An 18,327-nucleotide genomic window follows, 5' to 3' on the forward strand; every position below is an offset into this window, starting at 1 on the left:
CACAACAAAATGCAAAGTAAGGGGCGAAGCTTACTGGTTTGCATGGAAGGTTCCAGGTTCAGTCCCCAATGGCATCTGCAGGTAGGGCTGAGACAGAATCCCTGTCTGTATTAACCCTGGAGAGCTGAGCTAAGATGGACCGACAGTCTGGTCAGAATAAGGCAGCTTTTTAAATTCCCCGAAGTATTCTGGATTTGTTAATGCAGCTCTGTAAAAAAATGAAAGAAGTTGAATGGTGCGAATGCGAAGATGAAGTTTCATTTCCTCACAGAATTGTCTGTACAGTAATGCCCTTCTGTGCCCTGTGCATGACGATGATGTTGAGGAGGGCGCGCGTGCTTGTGAAGTTCCCACCTTGGGTTGGATAGCCCTGCTGCCTCCGCAGGGAGACTCCTTCCCTTGTGCTGAAGGAGGTATTTATTAGGCTGAATGGAAATGGACTGCCTCCAAGTCGATCCTGACTTACGGCGACCCTCTGAGTAGGGTGTTCATGGTAAGCGGTATTCAGAGGGGGTTTACCATTGCCTTCCTCTGAGGCTGAGAGGCAGTGACTGGCCCAAGGCCACCCAGGGAGCTGCATGGCTGGGTGGGGATTCGAACCCTGGTCTCCCAGGTCGTAGTTCAGCACTCTAAACACTACGCCACACTAAGACAGCATGAAGGCTTCAAAGAACAGTCTAAGGGCACCGTGCCCACAAGCATGCACAGAATTCTCCTGCCTCTAGACAAACAGTCCTTTGAAAAAATATAAAAAGCAAAGGTACCTGTGTTGATCCAAAGGAGGAAAAAAAACCCTTTCAGAATTGACTATTGGGCAACACAGCCGTGTGGTTATTCAAACCCTGGTCTCCCAGGTTGTAGTCCAACACTCAAACCACTATGCCACACTGGCTCTCGTATGTGTTAGGTGAGAGTTATGTAGCTCTAAAGGGCTGTCTCCATGCTCCTTTAGCCTTACAGTGACTTCCTGTCAGGTGACATCACCCCTTTCTTTAATTGGTTGGTTAGTTTTCCCTCCAAAACCTGCCTCAGTTTGTTTCAATGAAGCGAGCAGCAGGCCTAGTAGCCTCAGAGGACAACGCTCCTTTTTTACCTCTCTTTCTCTCTCTGAAGTTATTCCTCTGCCAGAATTGCCTCTTCCAGAAGCTGCCTTTCTCTCCGAAGTTACCTCTCCCCTGTTGAATCTACCTCTTCAACAACTCTACCCTATAATGGCCTGCCATCAAGCTTCATCATCACCATCCTCAGTGCCCTGTCCCCAGAGGCTGTATGTTTGCTTTGAAGTTTCTATATACCTTTGTTTTTTCTGGTTTGATAAAATAGTTCTGATTAAAAGAGAGAGATCTGAGTTGACTGCCTGGCAAAGCGGGTTTCCAAACTACGGGCTCAGAATAATAATTATTATTATTTGATTTATATCCTGCCCTTTCTCCCAGCAGGAGCCCAGGGCGGCAAACAGAAATGCTAAAAAACACTTTAAAACATCATTAAAAGACCTTAAAGTGCATTAAAACAAAACAACGTTAAAAACTTTTTTTAGAAAAGCTTTAAGATCATCTTTTTTTTAAAAAAGGGTTTAAAAACATATTATTAAAGAATAATAACAGTGCTAGTAGGAAATGGTTGGCATGAAAACGTGTGACAGGATCAATCTGAAGGGTCATATTTGTGTGCGTTGGATGCTCAGGCAGAGCAACAGCGTGGCGTATAAATAAATAAACAATAGGGCCGTGCAGCAAGAATGCGTACATTCTTCCAAATATGTTCATGCCTTTAATCAAAGACATCTGTCAGAAAACCCCCCCAAAAAGGTGTCTTTTTCTCATATGCTGTCACCTTCCACCTGGTTGTGCACATCTCTGCAAGAGGGCTCAGTATTGAGGACTAGCTGGTTGGGGCTGATGGCAGTTATAGTCCAAACATCTGGAGGGCACCAGGTTGGCAAAGACTGGTATAGACTGACTCTTGGCCAAGCTACTTCTCAGGATATGCGAGAGGCAAGCAAACACCCTCTTAGAAACCAATGTGTTTAATTCTTGTTCTCCCTCACGTTGCATCTTCACGAGCTGCTGATCCTGCCAGCCTTCCCTGAGCACCCCTGTGGTTTCTGCCCTGCTCCAGACCAATAATTCAGCCCATCTGGTCGTAGCCTCAGCAGTTAATTTTATCTGGCAGCGGGTTCTGATTCATGCTTGAACTTTCCCTTCTCTGTTGGGTAAAGCTGATCAAGCGTGAAGCAAGCTTCCGCTTGTATTTGAAATCCTTGTGGCTAGCTCCCTAAGTTAAATACCCCATCCTGCCCTGATCTTAAAATCAACAGATGGACTGTTCATGGCATGTGTTACAACTGTCGCTAAACCACATATGGTCTTTGTTTTCATCTCATGTAGAGAGGAAGCCACCGGTTTGAAACTTGTCTCCGCTGTGAACTGACGAGGCACCCTCCACACTTTTCAAAACTGTATGTGAAACAAAACTCAGTGATCCTTCAAAATTCACACTTCTCAGAATTTCGCAATGCAATTCTCCAACCCAACAAGGTATATAAAAAATATTCATAGAATCATAGAATGGTAGAGTTGAAAGGGGCCTACAAAGCCATCAAGTCCAACCCCCTACTCAATGCAGGAATCCAAATCAAAGCATTCCCGACAGATGGCTGTCCAGATGCCTCTTGAATGCCTCCAGTGTTGGAGAGCCCACTACCTCTCTAGGTCATGGGTTCCATTGTCGTATGGCTCTTTTTCCTGATGTCCAGTTGAAATCTGGCTTCCTGCAACTTGAGCCCATTATTCCGTGTCCTGCACTCTGGGACGATCGAGAAGAGATCTCAGCCCTCCTCTGTGTGACAACCTTTCATGTACTTGAATTAATAATATTAATAATAATTAATATTAATAATCAGGGCCAGCGCCAGGCATGTCTGGGCCCTTGGGCACCCGCCTGCCCTGGGCCCACAGTGCCCTAGTCCAACTCCCACCCCATACAGGCTGCGTGGGGCTAATAAGCCCACGCGCGCATCCCACCTACCTCTCCTGTCCCTGTGAATGATGTGCGCATTGCGTGCACATGCCTGCCATCAACCAAAATGGCGGCGAGGGTGTCAGCCCCCAAGGACAGTGCACACGTCATTTACAGGGGCAGGAGAGGTAGATAGGGCATGTGTGCGGGCTTATTGAAACCCACACTGACTATATTGAGGAGGTGGGGGTGCCTGGGAACTCCCTCTCTGTGATCCGCAGCAATGTCAGGAGCCAACGCTACCGCGGATCGTGGAATGGGAGCGCTACCGCTACCTGGAGATGCCACAGGGGATTGAACCTGGGACCTTCTCTGTGCAAAGGAGATGCTCTATGACTACAGCCCTTCAACCTTTCCGCCCAGCCCAGCCCAGCAAGAAAGAGGAAATTTGCTCCCTCTTTGCTCTCCAGGGTGTTATGAAGCATAAAAGTGCTTTTAAGCGGTGAACACCACCCAAGGCAGTGTTCTGGCTGAGCACATAAGCTTTGCCCCTTGTAAATCCTTGTCTGTTTATGCTTTTCTGAATGTTTTCTTCTTTGCTGTATGCCAGGGACAGAAGTGAATCATATGTCTCTTTTTAAAACGTGGGTTAAGTTATTCCATTCCCCTCCAAAAAAAATGCTGGAGGGCTGCATTGAGGAGGAAGTGTTTATGGACTCTAGGAGGGGGAGGGGTTTTTTAGACATAAATAGTCTAGGCCTCAAAACACGAGGATGCACAGCACCAGAATTTAGCACGCTCCCAAACATGTGTGCCAGTCATGCACACAAACCCCACCCAGCCTTGATTTATAGTCCAAAACATGTGCACTTCAATACAGCTTTCTCTCTCTCTCTCTCGCACCCCCCCCCCACAGGAAATACATAATCAGATTTTTTAAAATGTTAAACATTTTAAACTGGACTTTTAAAAATGTTGGCTTAAAACGTGCAGGGAGGGGCTCTGAGAGATTTGTTTAATGCTGTCCCCATCTTACCCAGTTTTCTTGATTAAAATCACATGCATCCCAAAAAGTCTGTTTGCCTTGTTTGAGGGAGGGGGAATGGGGTGGGGAGGTATTAATTTCAATCAGAGAATTGGGCTGCAGGGGGATATTAAACATAATCTGTCCATGTGCCACTTTTGCAGGTCAAAATCAAAGCCTCCTGCAGCCCGGGATGGGTGAATTTGTCCATTTTAGTTTCTAATTTTTCCAGTCTTCAGTTCTGTTCTCCATATTACCACATCAGTTTGCGATTTTTTTTTTAAAGCCCTCATAGATTTTGGATTTTTCCAAAGCAATTTTCCCTAATATAATGTGACAGTCAGAAAGAGCCCCCCCACCCCAGTCACCATTCCATGAACACTGAGCACACTCAATCTGTCTTGGACTGTTTTTGGAGCCCCCCCCCCCATCACCACTAGGTTTCTTTCACGACCAAAAGATTTTTGTAATTCTGGACATCTTGAGCTTCTCCAAGGCCACATCTGCACTAGACATTTAAAGTGATGCGGTTCCACTTTATCCGTCATGGCTTCCTGCAAACAATCCTGGAAACTGTAGTTTGTACAAGGTGCTGAGAGTCATTAGGCAACCCCTCTTTCCTTCACAGAACTGCATTTCCCAGAATTCCCTAGGAAGAGGGATGGATTGTTAAACCACTCTGAGAACTGTAGCTCTGTGAGGAGAATGGGGGTCTCCTAACAACTCTCAGCACCTGTCACAAACGACAGGATTCTTTGGGGCAAACCATGACTGCTAAAGTGGTACTACATTACTTTTAATGTAAGCTGCAGATGTAGCCTCATACTGAGTCAGACCATTGATCCTGCTGTTGTCAACACTGACTGGCAGCAGCTCTTCAGGGTTTCAGGCAGGGGAGCCCTACCTGGAGATGCCGGGGATTGAACCTGGCACCTTTGGCATGCAAGGAACATGCTCTACCATTGAGCTACAGCCCTTAAATCTATACCCCTCACAAAGTTACAATCCCCAGAGTTCCCTGGGAAGACGGATTGATTGTGAAACCACTCTGGGAAATGGAGCTTTGTGAGGGGAATGGGGGGGTCTCCTAACAATAGGGTTGCCAGGTTCCTGGCCTGAGACTGATCATGTATCTTTAGGAGAAGAGAAAGCCAGCCGGCAACCAAGAGGTCTTCAGTATCTTTAAAAGTTGTGCAAGGGGAAGAGAGAATTCCACCCTGTGGTTTTTATCATTACAGTGTTGCAAGAAGACCTGCACTTGGCTGACCTGAACCTGGCAACCCTGATCCACACCATACATTTAAAGCCCATGGCTTTCTCCAAATAATCCTGAGAAGTGTTGTTTGTTAAGGGTCCTGGGAACTGTAGCTCTGTGAGGGGCTCTGTGTGGGGTAAACTACAGTTCTCAGGATTGTTTGGGGGAAGCCACATGCTCTCAGTGTGCTTTAAATGTGTATCAAGGATGTGATTTTCAGTCCCTAAGCAGATTTATGAGGGATTTCTCTTTTTTCATCAAGTAATCTTCTCATTTGTGTTTCTTTGCGATCAAGGAGAAACCTTGAGCCTGCTTACAGATGTCAAGTCATGCTGGGAGTAGACTTTTTAAATTCCTGGCAAACAGCTGTTCCCCCTAATTTTATGGGAAAAGACACGGGAGGTGGGGGAAACACCATATGAATGGAGCAAGGAAAATAAAAGGGACAAACAAAACATGAATGGCGTATGGGAACAATCTTCTGATGCCAAGAAACCAATTTAGATGCCTCAGGGTGAATTTACTGGATGAAGCTTTCTCCTAAAAAAAATAAATAAATAAAAATAAAGCAAACACACACAATCAGATTTGCTGTACAAGAAGTAGCACATTCCGAAATGGTGGCTTTTACTTCTCCTGCCAGATGACAGGGGCAGCTCAGTCTATTGTCCTCATTTTTGCTTTTTCTATCTTGTTTGGTAAGTTGTGAATTGATTGACAAGATTGGTCTGCTTCACCCATCACAGTAAAGCTAAACGATGCCTGTTTCGCTGGGGTGCGGAACCTTTTCTCAGCCTGAGGGCCGCATTCCTTTCTGGGCAACCTTCTGAAGGCCGCTTGCCAGTGGTGGGCGGGGCCAGATGCAAAAGTGGGCGGGGCAATGAATGTAACTTTCACCTTTGTACCGTAGGCTGGTTTCTACGCATAACTCACACACGCCTTCATATCCTCCATCTGGACAAGTGAGAGGCATTACCAGAGTTGAAGGACACGTTCTAGCTAGGCAAAAACATTCAACGAGTGTGCAGAGCAGGGCTGGTGAGAGGTGTGGCCTGGGGAGAGGGTGTGTGGCCTGGGGAGAGGGTGTGTGGCCTGGGGAGAGTCCCAAGGGCGAGCTAGAGAGGCCTGGAGTGCCACATTTGGCTCCTGGGCCTGAGGTTCCTGTTTATTGGTTGGTTGGTTTGCTTACATTCATATTCTGCCTTTCTTTCATCAAGAAACCCAAGGCAGCGTACATGTGGTTCCCAGGTGGTCTCTCATCCAGGCACTGACAACTGGACCCAGACCTGCTTAGCTTCCGCAAGGTGGCAGCCTCGTTTGCTTTCAGACCATACTGACCGTACCAGGTTGCTGGTATGTAGAGATTTTATACCTGAATCTGAACCCTGTGTGCCATTTACCCCGTCTGCTGAAATAAAAACCCAGAAGAAAGCCTTTGCCTTTGGGGAGCCCACATTACAAAATACTGGCAGCCTCATACCCAGCATTGCTTGGGGATTTTAAGAAACCAGAAAACCAGTGCCATTTTGAAAGGTTCCGTCTGCCATCTTGATTCAAAATGGTGTCCAATTGCATTCAGACGTAGATGAAAACCTGTTCCTTGATCTCAGGAACCATCACGCAAACCTTGGTTACAAGTTGTCCAAATCCAGAGCAAACTGCAAAATATATAGTTGACTCTGTCCAGAAGGGTTGCCAGCCATCAGATAAGTGATGTGCCCATTCGGGATTTTTCCGTCTGGTTCGCTTATTAGGTATCCTATAGCAGAAGGGTGGGGAACCTGTGACCCTCCAGATGTTGCGGGGCTCCATCTCCCATCAGCCCCAAGCAATGGTCCCGTCAGGCCCCAGCTGGGAGAGTCCTCATCAGAGGAAGACCAGGAGGCTCCAGTCTTGGACCCAGTCCTGCTGGGTCGGTCTCCATCTGAGGATGAGGAGCCAGGGTCCTGCAATGAGGTCGAGGAAGGTTCATCTGCACCCAAGTTCGGCCTCGGACATTGAGGTTGAACAGGTTCCGAGCCCAAGGGAGAGGTGACAGCTGGAGACCTGGCCCATTCGGAGGAGTGCCCAACTGCAGGCAGGGACTATCAGTTGGCCATATATGCATTTTTGTAAGTGTCCTTTGGTTGAACTTCATCCCAAAATTTGGGCACGTGTGGATTTCGAGTAATGTTTTGGTTCGCATATTGTTTCGGGATTTGATAGATCGGCTTTAAAAGTGAACTGGATTGAATTTCTCCCCTCTCTCTTCTAAAGAGAGTGGCTAGTTCCAGGTCACCCATTGAGCTTCATGGCTGAATAGGGACCCACTTTCAGTAACAACCGCATCAACAACTGCACATTTGTTGATGCGATGATGTGCTCATCTGGAAAGGCCCAAAAAGTCTAGTGTGAAGGTAACATTCCAAAGATTCTTCCGGCAGGTTATGCCGTCCTTCTCACAGAAGTGCTTTGTTCTTTTTGGCCTGCTTGTGAAGCGAGGCCTTGTTCGGTACCTGCTTTCCTTAGTCAAAGAGCCAGAGGGTTTGGCGATCACGTCAGGGCCCCCCCCCCAATGTGCGCAAACACAGGCACATATTTCACTCTTGGAAGTGGGTGGATTGAGGTGGAGCTGCCTTGCCCCAGATAGATGGATGTTTATACCTCTTTTTTTGAAATTATATTTGTCCGGGGCTGGAAGTTTGACAAACAGATTCTGTTTGGGTGTCTTCTTGATCAATTCAGACAAACTGGAAAGGAGTCAGAACTAACTAACTTCATAAGCTTGTCCTTTTCCATCTCCCCACCACCCTTGAACCAAGGCAGGGTACGGAATTTCCACCACATCTTTCCTATGTGTGTTAAAATACTGGTTACCAGTCCCAGGCCAGCTGATCACTGCATTTTCTAGAGGCAACGTAGAGACATGCTTGTAAGCAGTGGTGTAATGGATGGCGGGGAAGATGGCTCTAGGATTTTTTTTCAGGGCAGGGGCCAGAAGTAAAAATGGGCAGAGCAATTTATCCAATTAATTGCAAATTTGATAGATTCAGCTTGAAATGCAAACTGAATCTAAATTCTTGCCCATCCCTACTAGAGAATGAGTCTATGGACACTCTTGCAATTATACTGGTTTCACTGCATCTCCACCTCTGTTTTGGAATCTGGAGACTCCAAACTCTGAGATGTTTGAGACTGGATACGTTTTCCCTTCCAGCCAGCTTCACACCGACTTCAAGACTGTTTGGCTCATCAACCTGGTGATCAAGACCTCATTGCCCCACGCCGCCCGATCGCCTGTACAATAAAACAATGATCCAAATGGTAAAGATGGGTACAGCCGGGTGCAGATTTGTTTCAAACTGCACCCAGACAAAATGGTCTGGCTGTTTTTTAAGAAGCTAGTGCACACGTAACCTTTTTGGCGTGACCCCAGGGAAAGATGTACCTTTTTTTCTCCAGGCTTTGATAGAATGAGCTGATGTTGTCTGCTCTTAGTATGCTGCCAAAGCTTCCTGTGGCTGCAGGGGGGTGCTGTTGTTTTACTGTTTTGCTTTTATAGCATATTTGTTTTTGGTTTGAACATTGTTGCAAGTTGCATGGAGATCTTTGCGTATCAAATGACAAATAAACGTAAAATAACCATAATCATCATCTGTGGCCCATCTGTGGCTCTCTGGTTGTCAATGGACTCCAGCCCCCATCAGCCCTAGCCAGCATGGTGGGGGCGCCACTTCCCCATCTCTGGGCAATGGGCTCTGTGTGTGTGTGTGGCTGGGAACAGAGGGAAGATTCCAGTGGTTGCTTGGCAACGTGATTTCCAAGGCCTAGCCTGGAGAGGGCACTGATGCCGCCATCTTCTGATGCTGTCTTCTGCCCAAATCCCTTTTGACCCCCTCAGCCAAGGCACTTCGGAGGGGCCTCCCAATTTGGTGTTAGACACCCCCCCCAGCATTGATTTAAGTGGGCCTCCTGCCTCATTCTCCCCTCCCCGGATCCAGGCAGGTGGGGACTCTCAGTCTGCTGGAGCCATGTCGTCAACCAAGTTGCTCCAAGTCAAGATCGAATTCTGGTGAGACAGGGAGGGGGTGTGACCTCTCTTACAGCAGTGTGGCATAGTGATTACACAGCAGTGTGGCGTAGTGGTTAGAGTGTGAGACTAGAACCTGGGAGGCCAGGGTTCAAATCCCCACTCAGCCATGAAGCGGACTCAGTGACCTTGAGGGCCAGTCCCTTGGCCTCTCAGCGTACCCTACCTCACAGGGGTGTTGGGAGGATAAAATGGGGGAGGGGGAAGAACCACATATGCCACGTTGAGCTCCTTAGAGGAAAAGTGACAAAAAAACTCAGAAAACAAATGAGAAAAATAGTGCCTGTACATTTTGCCTCATAGCTCCGGTTCCTTAAATGCCATAAACTTTCTCTTTAAAAAAGTGGTGGTTTGGATTCATTTGGGGGGGAGGCAGCTGCCCCCCACTGGTCCCCCTTCCATGGAAATAAATGTAATCTACCATACATTTTGGAAAGGTTTTTTTGGGGGGGGGCTATACTTTCGGACACCTTGTAAGATATCATAACCGAATTACGCATGATGGTTCCTGAGATCAAGGAGCAGGCGCTGGCATGTGTTTGGATGCCATTTTGAATCAAAATGGCGGACTGAACTTTTCAAAGCAGCAGTGATTGTTTGGTTTCTTAGGATTCCTTAGCAACCCCGGCTACAAGACTGCTAGTAATTAAAAAAAGAAACAAACATAAAATGTTGGTAACCCTGCACACAGAACTTTCATTTGTGTTTTCTTTTCTAGAGCCAGGTGAGGGTACAAAACGCGGGTGAGTGTCCCTTGCAGAAGAGCTTTTCCTCCTCCCCAATACCCCACTTGCTATTCAACCCCCCCAGCCCTTATTCTGCCCTGGCGCCCCTCCTCTCCCAATATTAACCCTCTCCTTTGCGCTTACTTAGTCCCTCGCCCCTTTGAATCTCATGATCCTCTAAATATCAGTTGCTGGGAATCACAAGTGAGGAGAGTGCAGTTGCACTCAGGTCCTGCTTGCGGGTTTCTGGTAGGTATCGGGTTGGCCACTGTGAAAACAGGATGCTGGACTACTAGCCACAACGACTATGTTCTCCCTCCGCTCTTGTTGGCACTATGCCTCTGAATCTCAGTTGCTGGGGATCGCAAGTGGGGAGAGTTGCTGTTGCGCTCAGATCCTTCTTGAGGGTTTCCCATAATGGGCATCTGGTTGGCCACTGTGAGAACAGGATGCTGGACTAGATGGGCCACTGGCCTGATCCTGTGTTCTTAAATTTTCTGCCTATGGTTTTGTGAAAGTGGGGCACATCCTTCTGTTGCCCCCAGAAGGAGGCAGGATCAGCCCTCCGCTCTACATGAAGAGCCGACTACGTTCTGTTGTGAAGCTTGTGACCCGTTTCTCTAGTTCTTACAGTTTAAACGGCTGCTGGAAAAATGCTTCCCGGACACGCTAGACATTGTAAGTGACTTGCATGCACACTATTACTTTTTTATTATTTAATGAAAACATTTTAACCTACTCTATAGCCAGAAGAAGAAGAAGCTCCCATAGCGGCTTACTATCAGGGATAAGACATTCCCTGCCCTGAAGCTTACAATTTAAAAGACACAACACAGAAGGGGAAGGGTTTGGGAGGGAGGAGGAAAAAGCACTAGTTCTCAGTTAGCTGTAGGTGATGGGTGGAGTGGAGGGAGGGTGAGATGTGGTAGCCTCAGTTCTGGGGAAAAGGGAAGGAGTAATTTGGGCTGTGCTGATAGCAAGGAGATGTCTATATATGCTCCTGCTAAAAACACCATACATTTAAAGCTTTCCCCAAATCACCCTGGGATCTGTAGTTTACTCTTACAGAGCCTCCATTCCCAGCACCCTTAATGAACTACAGTTCCCAGGATCCTTTGGGGGAAGCCCATGTGCTCTAAATGTGTATTAAATGCATGGCATAGATGAAGTAGTGCTAATGTACAGTTGCTGAAATACGATGGTCATGCCTTGAAGTGGTAGAGAGGACTGTACCACTTCAAATGGCATCTGTGATGATGTCATTTTTCTGGAGTGGGCAGAGCAAGTGACGTGACTTTTACCTTGGTACACTAGGCCATGTTTCAGCCATGCAAAAGTTTCTAAACTCAAACCCAAATCTCTCCAGACACTATAAATTTAAAGCACTTTTGTACCACTTGTAACAGTCGTGGCTTCCCCCCGCAAAACAAACCTTGGGAGCTTTAGTTTGTGAAGGGTGCTGGGAGTTGCTAGGAGACCCCTATTCCCCTCACAGAGCTACAGTTCCCAGGGTCCCCTGGGAAGAGGGCTGATTGTTAAACCACTCTGGGAATTGTTGCTTTGTGAGGGGAAAATAGGAGGTCTTCTACAAACTCTCAGCACCCTTCACGAACAACAGTTCCCAGGATTATTTGGGGGAGGCCTTGACTATTTAAAGTGGTATAACACTGCTTTAAATGTATAGTGCGGATGTGGACTTCTTCTAGTGCAATCAAGAGGTATTATGGCAGTTGAAGGCTGCATTCTAGCTGGACAAAAACAATCAAGGGGGTGACATGGGGAGAGGGAGTATGGCCCAAAGAGAAGGAGGAACCATGGCTGGGAAAGAGTCTCAAGGGCCAGATAGTGAGGAATGGAGGCCCAAATTCATCCCTGGGCCTGAGGTGCCTCACCTCCGCCTTAGATGGCGATCCTTGGTGTGAGAACATAGAAATGCTCCTTAATACCTGTGTGCTGCACCCTTTCGTCCAAGGTGCTCAGGGCGGCATACACAACCACCCCTATTCTCCTCACAATGACCCTGTGAAGTAGGCTAGTCTGGGCTGGGCTGGGAGGGAACGACAGGCCCAAGGCCACCCCATTATATTCTCACAATGACCCTGTGAGGCAGGTTAGCCTGAAAGAGTGTGACAGTCCCGAGGCCACCCAATTTTATCTGCATGACAATCCTATGAGGTAGGTTAGGGTAAGAGAGAGAAACAAGTCCAAGCACACGTGTGCAGACACACAACTTTATCCTCACAATAGTTCTGTGAATCAGGTTAGGCTGAGAGAGAATGACAGGCTCACCTCCACACACACCCCTTTTATCCTCACAGTCTCTCTCTCTTTCACTCTCCAGACTGGGGAAGTTACTGAGGAAGGTGCCTTTGACGTGATTCTCCCAGAGACTGGCGAGGTTTTGCACTCTAAGACCGTAAGTACCAAAATGGGCTGTCTGATTTGCCATGCACGCCTATGCACACCAACACCTGCACGTAACACACGTTTCTGGAGTTCCTGGAGAATTTGCATGCAACATACGTTAAGTGCTGGGTGTGAGTGGCAAAGTGCCACACAACCTGTAGATGGTGGCATGCCTGGGAATCCATATGCAAAACTGGACCCTCCTTCCCTCGCCTGAGAACCAGGCTGCGTACACACCATATATTTAAAGCATGTGGCTTCCCCCAAGGAATCGTGGGAAATGTAGTTTGCCCCTCGCAGAGCTACAATTCCCGCAGCCTTAACAAACAACAGTTCCCAGGATTCTTTGGGGGAAGTCATGTGCATTAAATGGGCTTTAAAGGTATGGAGTGTATGCAGGTCCAGAAAGCTCGGTTCATTAGAGCCTGTTCCATAAGGGCAAATGAAGCTCTGCCCCACCAGCTGCAGTGTGCCCCCAGCCAGCCCCCATCTGCTTGCTTTCTTACTTACATCCAGTCCAGGGGGTGGCCCACCCTCCAATTTCCTCCTTAGTCACAGTGTTGCCTTTGTAGAACTCAGCAGAGAGGAGGATGGGGACAAAACCAGGCTTGGTTGGCTCTGCTTATCATTGGCTCTGGCTCCATCTGCTGTTGGTCTCCCTGTCTTCCGCCCTACCAGTCCCAACAAGCACAAGCCACCACTGTGGCTTCCCCCAAAGAATCCTGGGAATGCCTTGAAAAGCTACAATCCCCAGCTGCCTTAACAAAGGAGTTCCCAGGATTCTTTGGAGGAAGCCATGTGGTTTAAATAGCCTTAAAGTGTTTGGAGTGTATGCAGTCCCAGATAGTTCAGTTCATCAGAGTCTGCTCCATTAGGGCAAACAAAGCTGTGCCCCGCCGACCGCAGTCTGCCCCCAGCCAGCCCTCACCTGACTGCCTTCCTACTTACAACCAGGCCAGGGGAAGCCACTGGCTGTCATTCTCCTCCCGCTCTTTAGTTTCAGGGTTCCCTCTTGTGGAATTCAGCAGGGAATTGGATAGGGACAAAACTAGAATTAGCTGGCTCTGCCTGTCATTGGCTCTGGCCACACCTCCTGTTTGGGCTCCCTGTTTTCCGCCCTACCAGTCCCACTGGGCAGTTGGTCAAAAGATGGTGCGAGTGATTTGTTCAGGAGAGGGGTCGTAGTTCAGTGGTAGAGCACATAATTTGCACACACAGGTCCCCAGGTTTGATCTTTGCAAGGGTACAGATATGTAATTTCAGACCATGGATTTAATAGTCTTACTGGGACACCCTCCTCCTTTTTTTAGATGGGAATGTATTTCTTCATTCCCTTCAAAATGTGGTAAGCCAGCCCTACTACATTTGAGGACCCTCCTGTTTTGTGCTGCTGAATGGGGCCACAGGAACACTAAGCTATGGCTCACCGGATATTTCTGGACTACAACTCCCATCATCCCTGGCTGGGGCTGATGGGAGTTGCGGTCCAGCAACATCTGGAGGGCCACCAGTTTGCCAAAGGGACCCATGGCCTGTTTTGGTGCAAGGCAGCCTCTGACTGTTTGGATAGGACGTTTGTTCCGGGAATAGGGCCACAGGTCAGAACAGCCAAGCCAGCTGATGCCCTGGCCTGATACAATCTTGTAGCCAGTTCCAAAGTTGCCTGCTTTCAGGATTTCTGGGAGGGAGCTCAACATCTAGGGCAGAGGTGCCCCCTAGTGGACAAAACTCACTCCCTCTCCCAACAGTTGGGAAGCTGAAAGACCTCTGCATGAAAAAGTTTAAAAGCCCACAGCCACTGAAAACTGATCTCCCCGCACTCCTGCCAAAAAGCAAACCCCAGCGGCTTACCCACTCTGAAACATGGTAACTAAGGGCTGGTAATGTTTGGTTTTGTGCTCTTGAGCATTTCCTGTGGATTTCAAGTTGCATGAGCACCTACCTGAGTGTTCGTCACCGCAGAATGGGAAAAGGGGAGAGGAGAAATTGAGCGGGAGGTATGAAAACTCAGAGCCTGGAGATCTTCCATCAAGCTCCACCCGCTGGTGAAATAGCAATGAATACCGTCTTTTTTAAAAAAAAACACAGGAATGTTCCAGTCACAGAGACATAAAAATAGGATCTGAACGACCTGTTTGCGATGGAAAGGATGGGAGCCCTCCAGATGTTGCTGGACTCCAACTCCCATCATCCCTCACCATTGGCAATGCTGCCCGAGGCTGATGGGAGTTGTAGTCCAACTGCACCTGGAGGGCCACAGGCCAATGCGCTGCACTGCCTTGTGGGGCTGTTCTGCAGAAGCCAAGGGAAGGATGATTAGGGCAGTAAGGTATCTCTTTCCCCCCCCCCTGCCAGAAAGGTGATGGGTACGTGGACACCAATGAAAAGGTAAATAAAATCTGTAGCGGCATCAAGGCTACCCTGAACACCAGGTCCAAATGCAGTAACGTGCAAGAAGCGGCGTCGGCATTATTAACAGAACAAGAACCAGCTGTGGAACAGGGGCTGGAGGTGAAAGAAGGGCAGGCGATGCCAGAAGCTGCGACAGATGCAGTCCCCCTTGCCTCGACTTGAAGCCACCCCTCAAGCATCAAGATGTCCAGGTATCAGGAATGGGATGGGGGGACGGAATGAGCAGCATCTTGGGGTGGTGGGCAGGAAGAATGACTTGGAGGTCAAATCAAGCCCAACGCAGGGGTTAAACCACGTGTTTGAGATCAAGAATTATTTATTTATGTATTATATTTATATCCCACCCTTCCAGTAGGAGCCCAGGATGGCACCCTATGGGGAACCTCAGATCCAGGGACCAAATACGGCCCTCCCGTCCTCTCTAGCTGGCCCTTGGGGCTCGCTCCAGGCCACTCTCTCTCTTCAGGTGCAATTCTCAGAGCAGTTTTCACAATCAATCCCTCTTCCCAGGAACTCTAGCTCTGTGAGGGGAATAGGAGTCTCCTAACAACTCTCTGCACCCTTCACAAACTACAGTTCCCAGGATTCCTTGGGGGGAGCCATGACTGTTTAAAGTGGTAGGATAGTGCTTTAAATGCATAATAGGGCCCCATGTGAGTCCCGGCCCATGCATTTATGATAGCTATCCTAGGACAGCCAAATGGCCTGTGCCACTCCCATCTCAAACGTGTGACAGAACTCTGGGGTGGCTTCTGCCCCCAAGCCTCTGCAGCATCAAGTTGTGGGTACCCACAATGGAGACCAGTTCATTTGGGTGGGGCACTGCCCCACCAACCTGAGTCTGCCCTCAGTCAATCACCATCTGCCTGCTTTCTCCCTTACAGCCAATCAGGAGGTGGCTGTGCCTGTCATTGGCTCTGCCTCCCCCTATTGTTGGGCTCCTTGCTTCCCGCCCCACCAGTCCCACTGAGCAGCAGCCATCACTGGGTACCCACCCCCTTGATGGGTGTGCTGCTGATCCTGTGTCCTTTTCCTGCAGGACGTGAAGGCTGCTGGGGAGCAGGTCATGAAGGAATCGTCCGAAAGGGTGCAGCGACCTTGGCCGATCCCCGATAACCCCCCTGGCCCTCCCCTGCTAAGTTCCCCCCACCTACCTGCTGTGGCAAGCAATAAAATGAAATGGAAAAATCCCTTGAATTTTATTATTGTCTATTCTTTATTAGTAGAAGAAGTAACTTCTGCTGCAAACCTGGCACTCCAGTAGGAATGAAAGGATCTGCCAGTTATGGTTCTCAGTTCTCATTCATCCAGCCTTAAGTTTAGTTCTCCATGTTTTTGTTCTGTAAATTCAGCGCTCTTGACTTCATCAGCATTTCTCCTAATATACACATTTTTGGATGCAATTTTGCCGCATATGCACATTTTTGCAAAACCATCTTCTATAACGTAATGTGTGCTTGTGTGTGTCCTTTTCACGGGTCCATACGCACACTCTGCCCTGGTGCATGCATTTCTGTACCCTTTGCTTGGCTGGTGAACTGCAGTGTGAAAAGTGCACATTTCAAAGGACGGCAGCGCTTCTGGTTTGGTGCTGGAACTTAATTGAATGTCTTCCCTGTCCCACCTCTGAGTAGGGCTCAGTTGGAGCAATCTATCTACTCTACCAGGCTACCACCCTACCTCCAGGGCTGTTGTGAGAGTGCGGTTTGCCTGTGCTTGGGAAGTGCTGGACGCAGGGCTCGCAAAGCGCCCTGCACAGCACTTCCCAGACCCCCCAAAATCAGCTGGTTGCCTGCAAAGCCCCTTTTGACCAAGCCCTGCCTTTACCTGCCCTACGCCTGATGCCACATATCAGTGGCTCCCAAACCTTTTTAGCCATGGACCAGTTGAAAATTGCCAAGGGTCTGAGGGGACCCCTTCATTATTTTTCTGCCTGTTGTAGCATTTGTAATGCGCTGGGCTAGATGCTGTGTGAGGTTTTTAATTGTCATTTTGCTTCTTTCATACTGTGTTTTATTGTATTATGACTTGAATTCCATGGATTGAAATTCAAACAAATACAAAAGCAGCAATCAAAATACAATTAAAATCGATATAAGTATTTAACGCGATGGATATGCCGTCTCCCATCCTCATCCACAAATCCAGGCACCCCGCAGACCGCCGCAGGCCCTGCCCCTGCCCAGCCCTATCTCACACCCTCTTCAGCTGGTTTGCCTGACTAGAATGTCTCCTTGTATTGGGATAAGGCCCCTGCCTTGTCTGGATGGAGAGTGGTGCGTGGAGTGTGTGTAGCAACTAGTCTGCTGTGTAAAGATGATATTTACATGTGTAGCCCCGCCTGCTTTTGCCTCTGGCCCCGCCCACCACTGGCATTTGGCCCCGGAAGGTGGCCTGGAAGGAAATGCAAGGACCTATTAGGATGGTCCGTCCCAGACGCCTGATGGATCCTAAAGGATTCCTGAATGCGCTGGGAGATTTGGAGCCAGCTGAAGGACGCCCAGTCGAAACCCTGGTGATGGAGTGGAATAGGGAGATCACTAGGGCAGCAGACCGGGTGGCTCCGAAACGTCTTCTCCCCCTGAATAGAACTCAGATAGCACCCTGGTATACACCACGGTTGTGGGGTCTGAGACTGGAGGTGAGACGACTAGAGCGCCGGTGGCGGAAATCTCGCTCTGAAGACGATCGGACACTGGTTAGAGCAGCAATAGCTGCCTACCAGGTGGCAACAAAGGCAACAAAGAGGGACTTCTTTGCTGCCTCTATTGCGTCCGCAGAGTGCTGCCCCAGGAGGTTGTTCCAAGTGGTCCGAAGCCTGGTCGGTCCAGTTGCTCAGGAACCCATGGAGCATTCTAAAGCCTCCTGTGACACATTTGCTAAACACTTTGCCGATAAAATCGAGCGCCTGAAGAGCATGACTCCGTACGCCGTGGATACAGGAAGTGAGCCAGAGTCGGCCAGTTGCATTCCGGTTAAACGGTGGGATTGGTTTCAGCCTCTTCCCTCTGAGGAAGTGGACAAGGTGCTCTCTTCTGTGAAGCCAACCACCTGTCTGTTTGACCCTTGCCCTTCGTGGCTCATTATGAGCTGCAAAGAGAAGCTGAGCGAAGGGATCAAGGCGGTGGTAAATGCATCCTTGGAAGAGGGTGTAATGCCATCAGCCCTCAAGGAGGCAGTAATAAAGCCCATCTTGAAAAAGTCCTCCTTGGATCCCCAAGAGTTGAATAACTTCCGCCCAGTCTCTAACTTACCATTCTTGGGCAAGGTGATTGAACGAGTGGTGGCCAAACAGTTACAGACACACTTGGATGAAGCAGATTATCTGGACCCATTCCAATCGGGCTTCAGGACTGGACACGGAACTGAAACAGCCTTGGTCGCCCTGGTGGATGATATGAGGAGGGCGTTGGATAGGGGAGAATATACCTTCCTTGTCCTCCTGGATCTGTCAGCGGCTTTCGATACCGTCGAC

The 18,327-nt window shown here is 48.6% G+C and overlaps 1 long non-coding RNA gene across 1 annotated transcript; it reads left to right on the forward strand.

The window, feature by feature from the left end:
- Positions 1–9,946: 9,946 nt before the first annotated feature.
- LOC133375067 (uncharacterized) lies at positions 9,947–16,010 on the forward strand. Its single transcript, XR_009760059.1, has 4 exons — positions 9,947–10,712; positions 12,376–12,450; positions 14,796–15,043; positions 15,892–16,010. It is a non-coding gene; the product is annotated as an uncharacterized LOC133375067 (long non-coding RNA).
- The last annotated feature ends 2,317 nt before the right edge of the window (positions 16,011–18,327 follow it).

Source organism: Rhineura floridana, chromosome 22, assembly GCF_030035675.1.
Source record: "Rhineura floridana isolate rRhiFlo1 chromosome 22, rRhiFlo1.hap2, whole genome shotgun sequence".
NCBI lineage: Eukaryota > Metazoa > Chordata > Lepidosauria > Squamata > Rhineuridae > Rhineura > Rhineura floridana.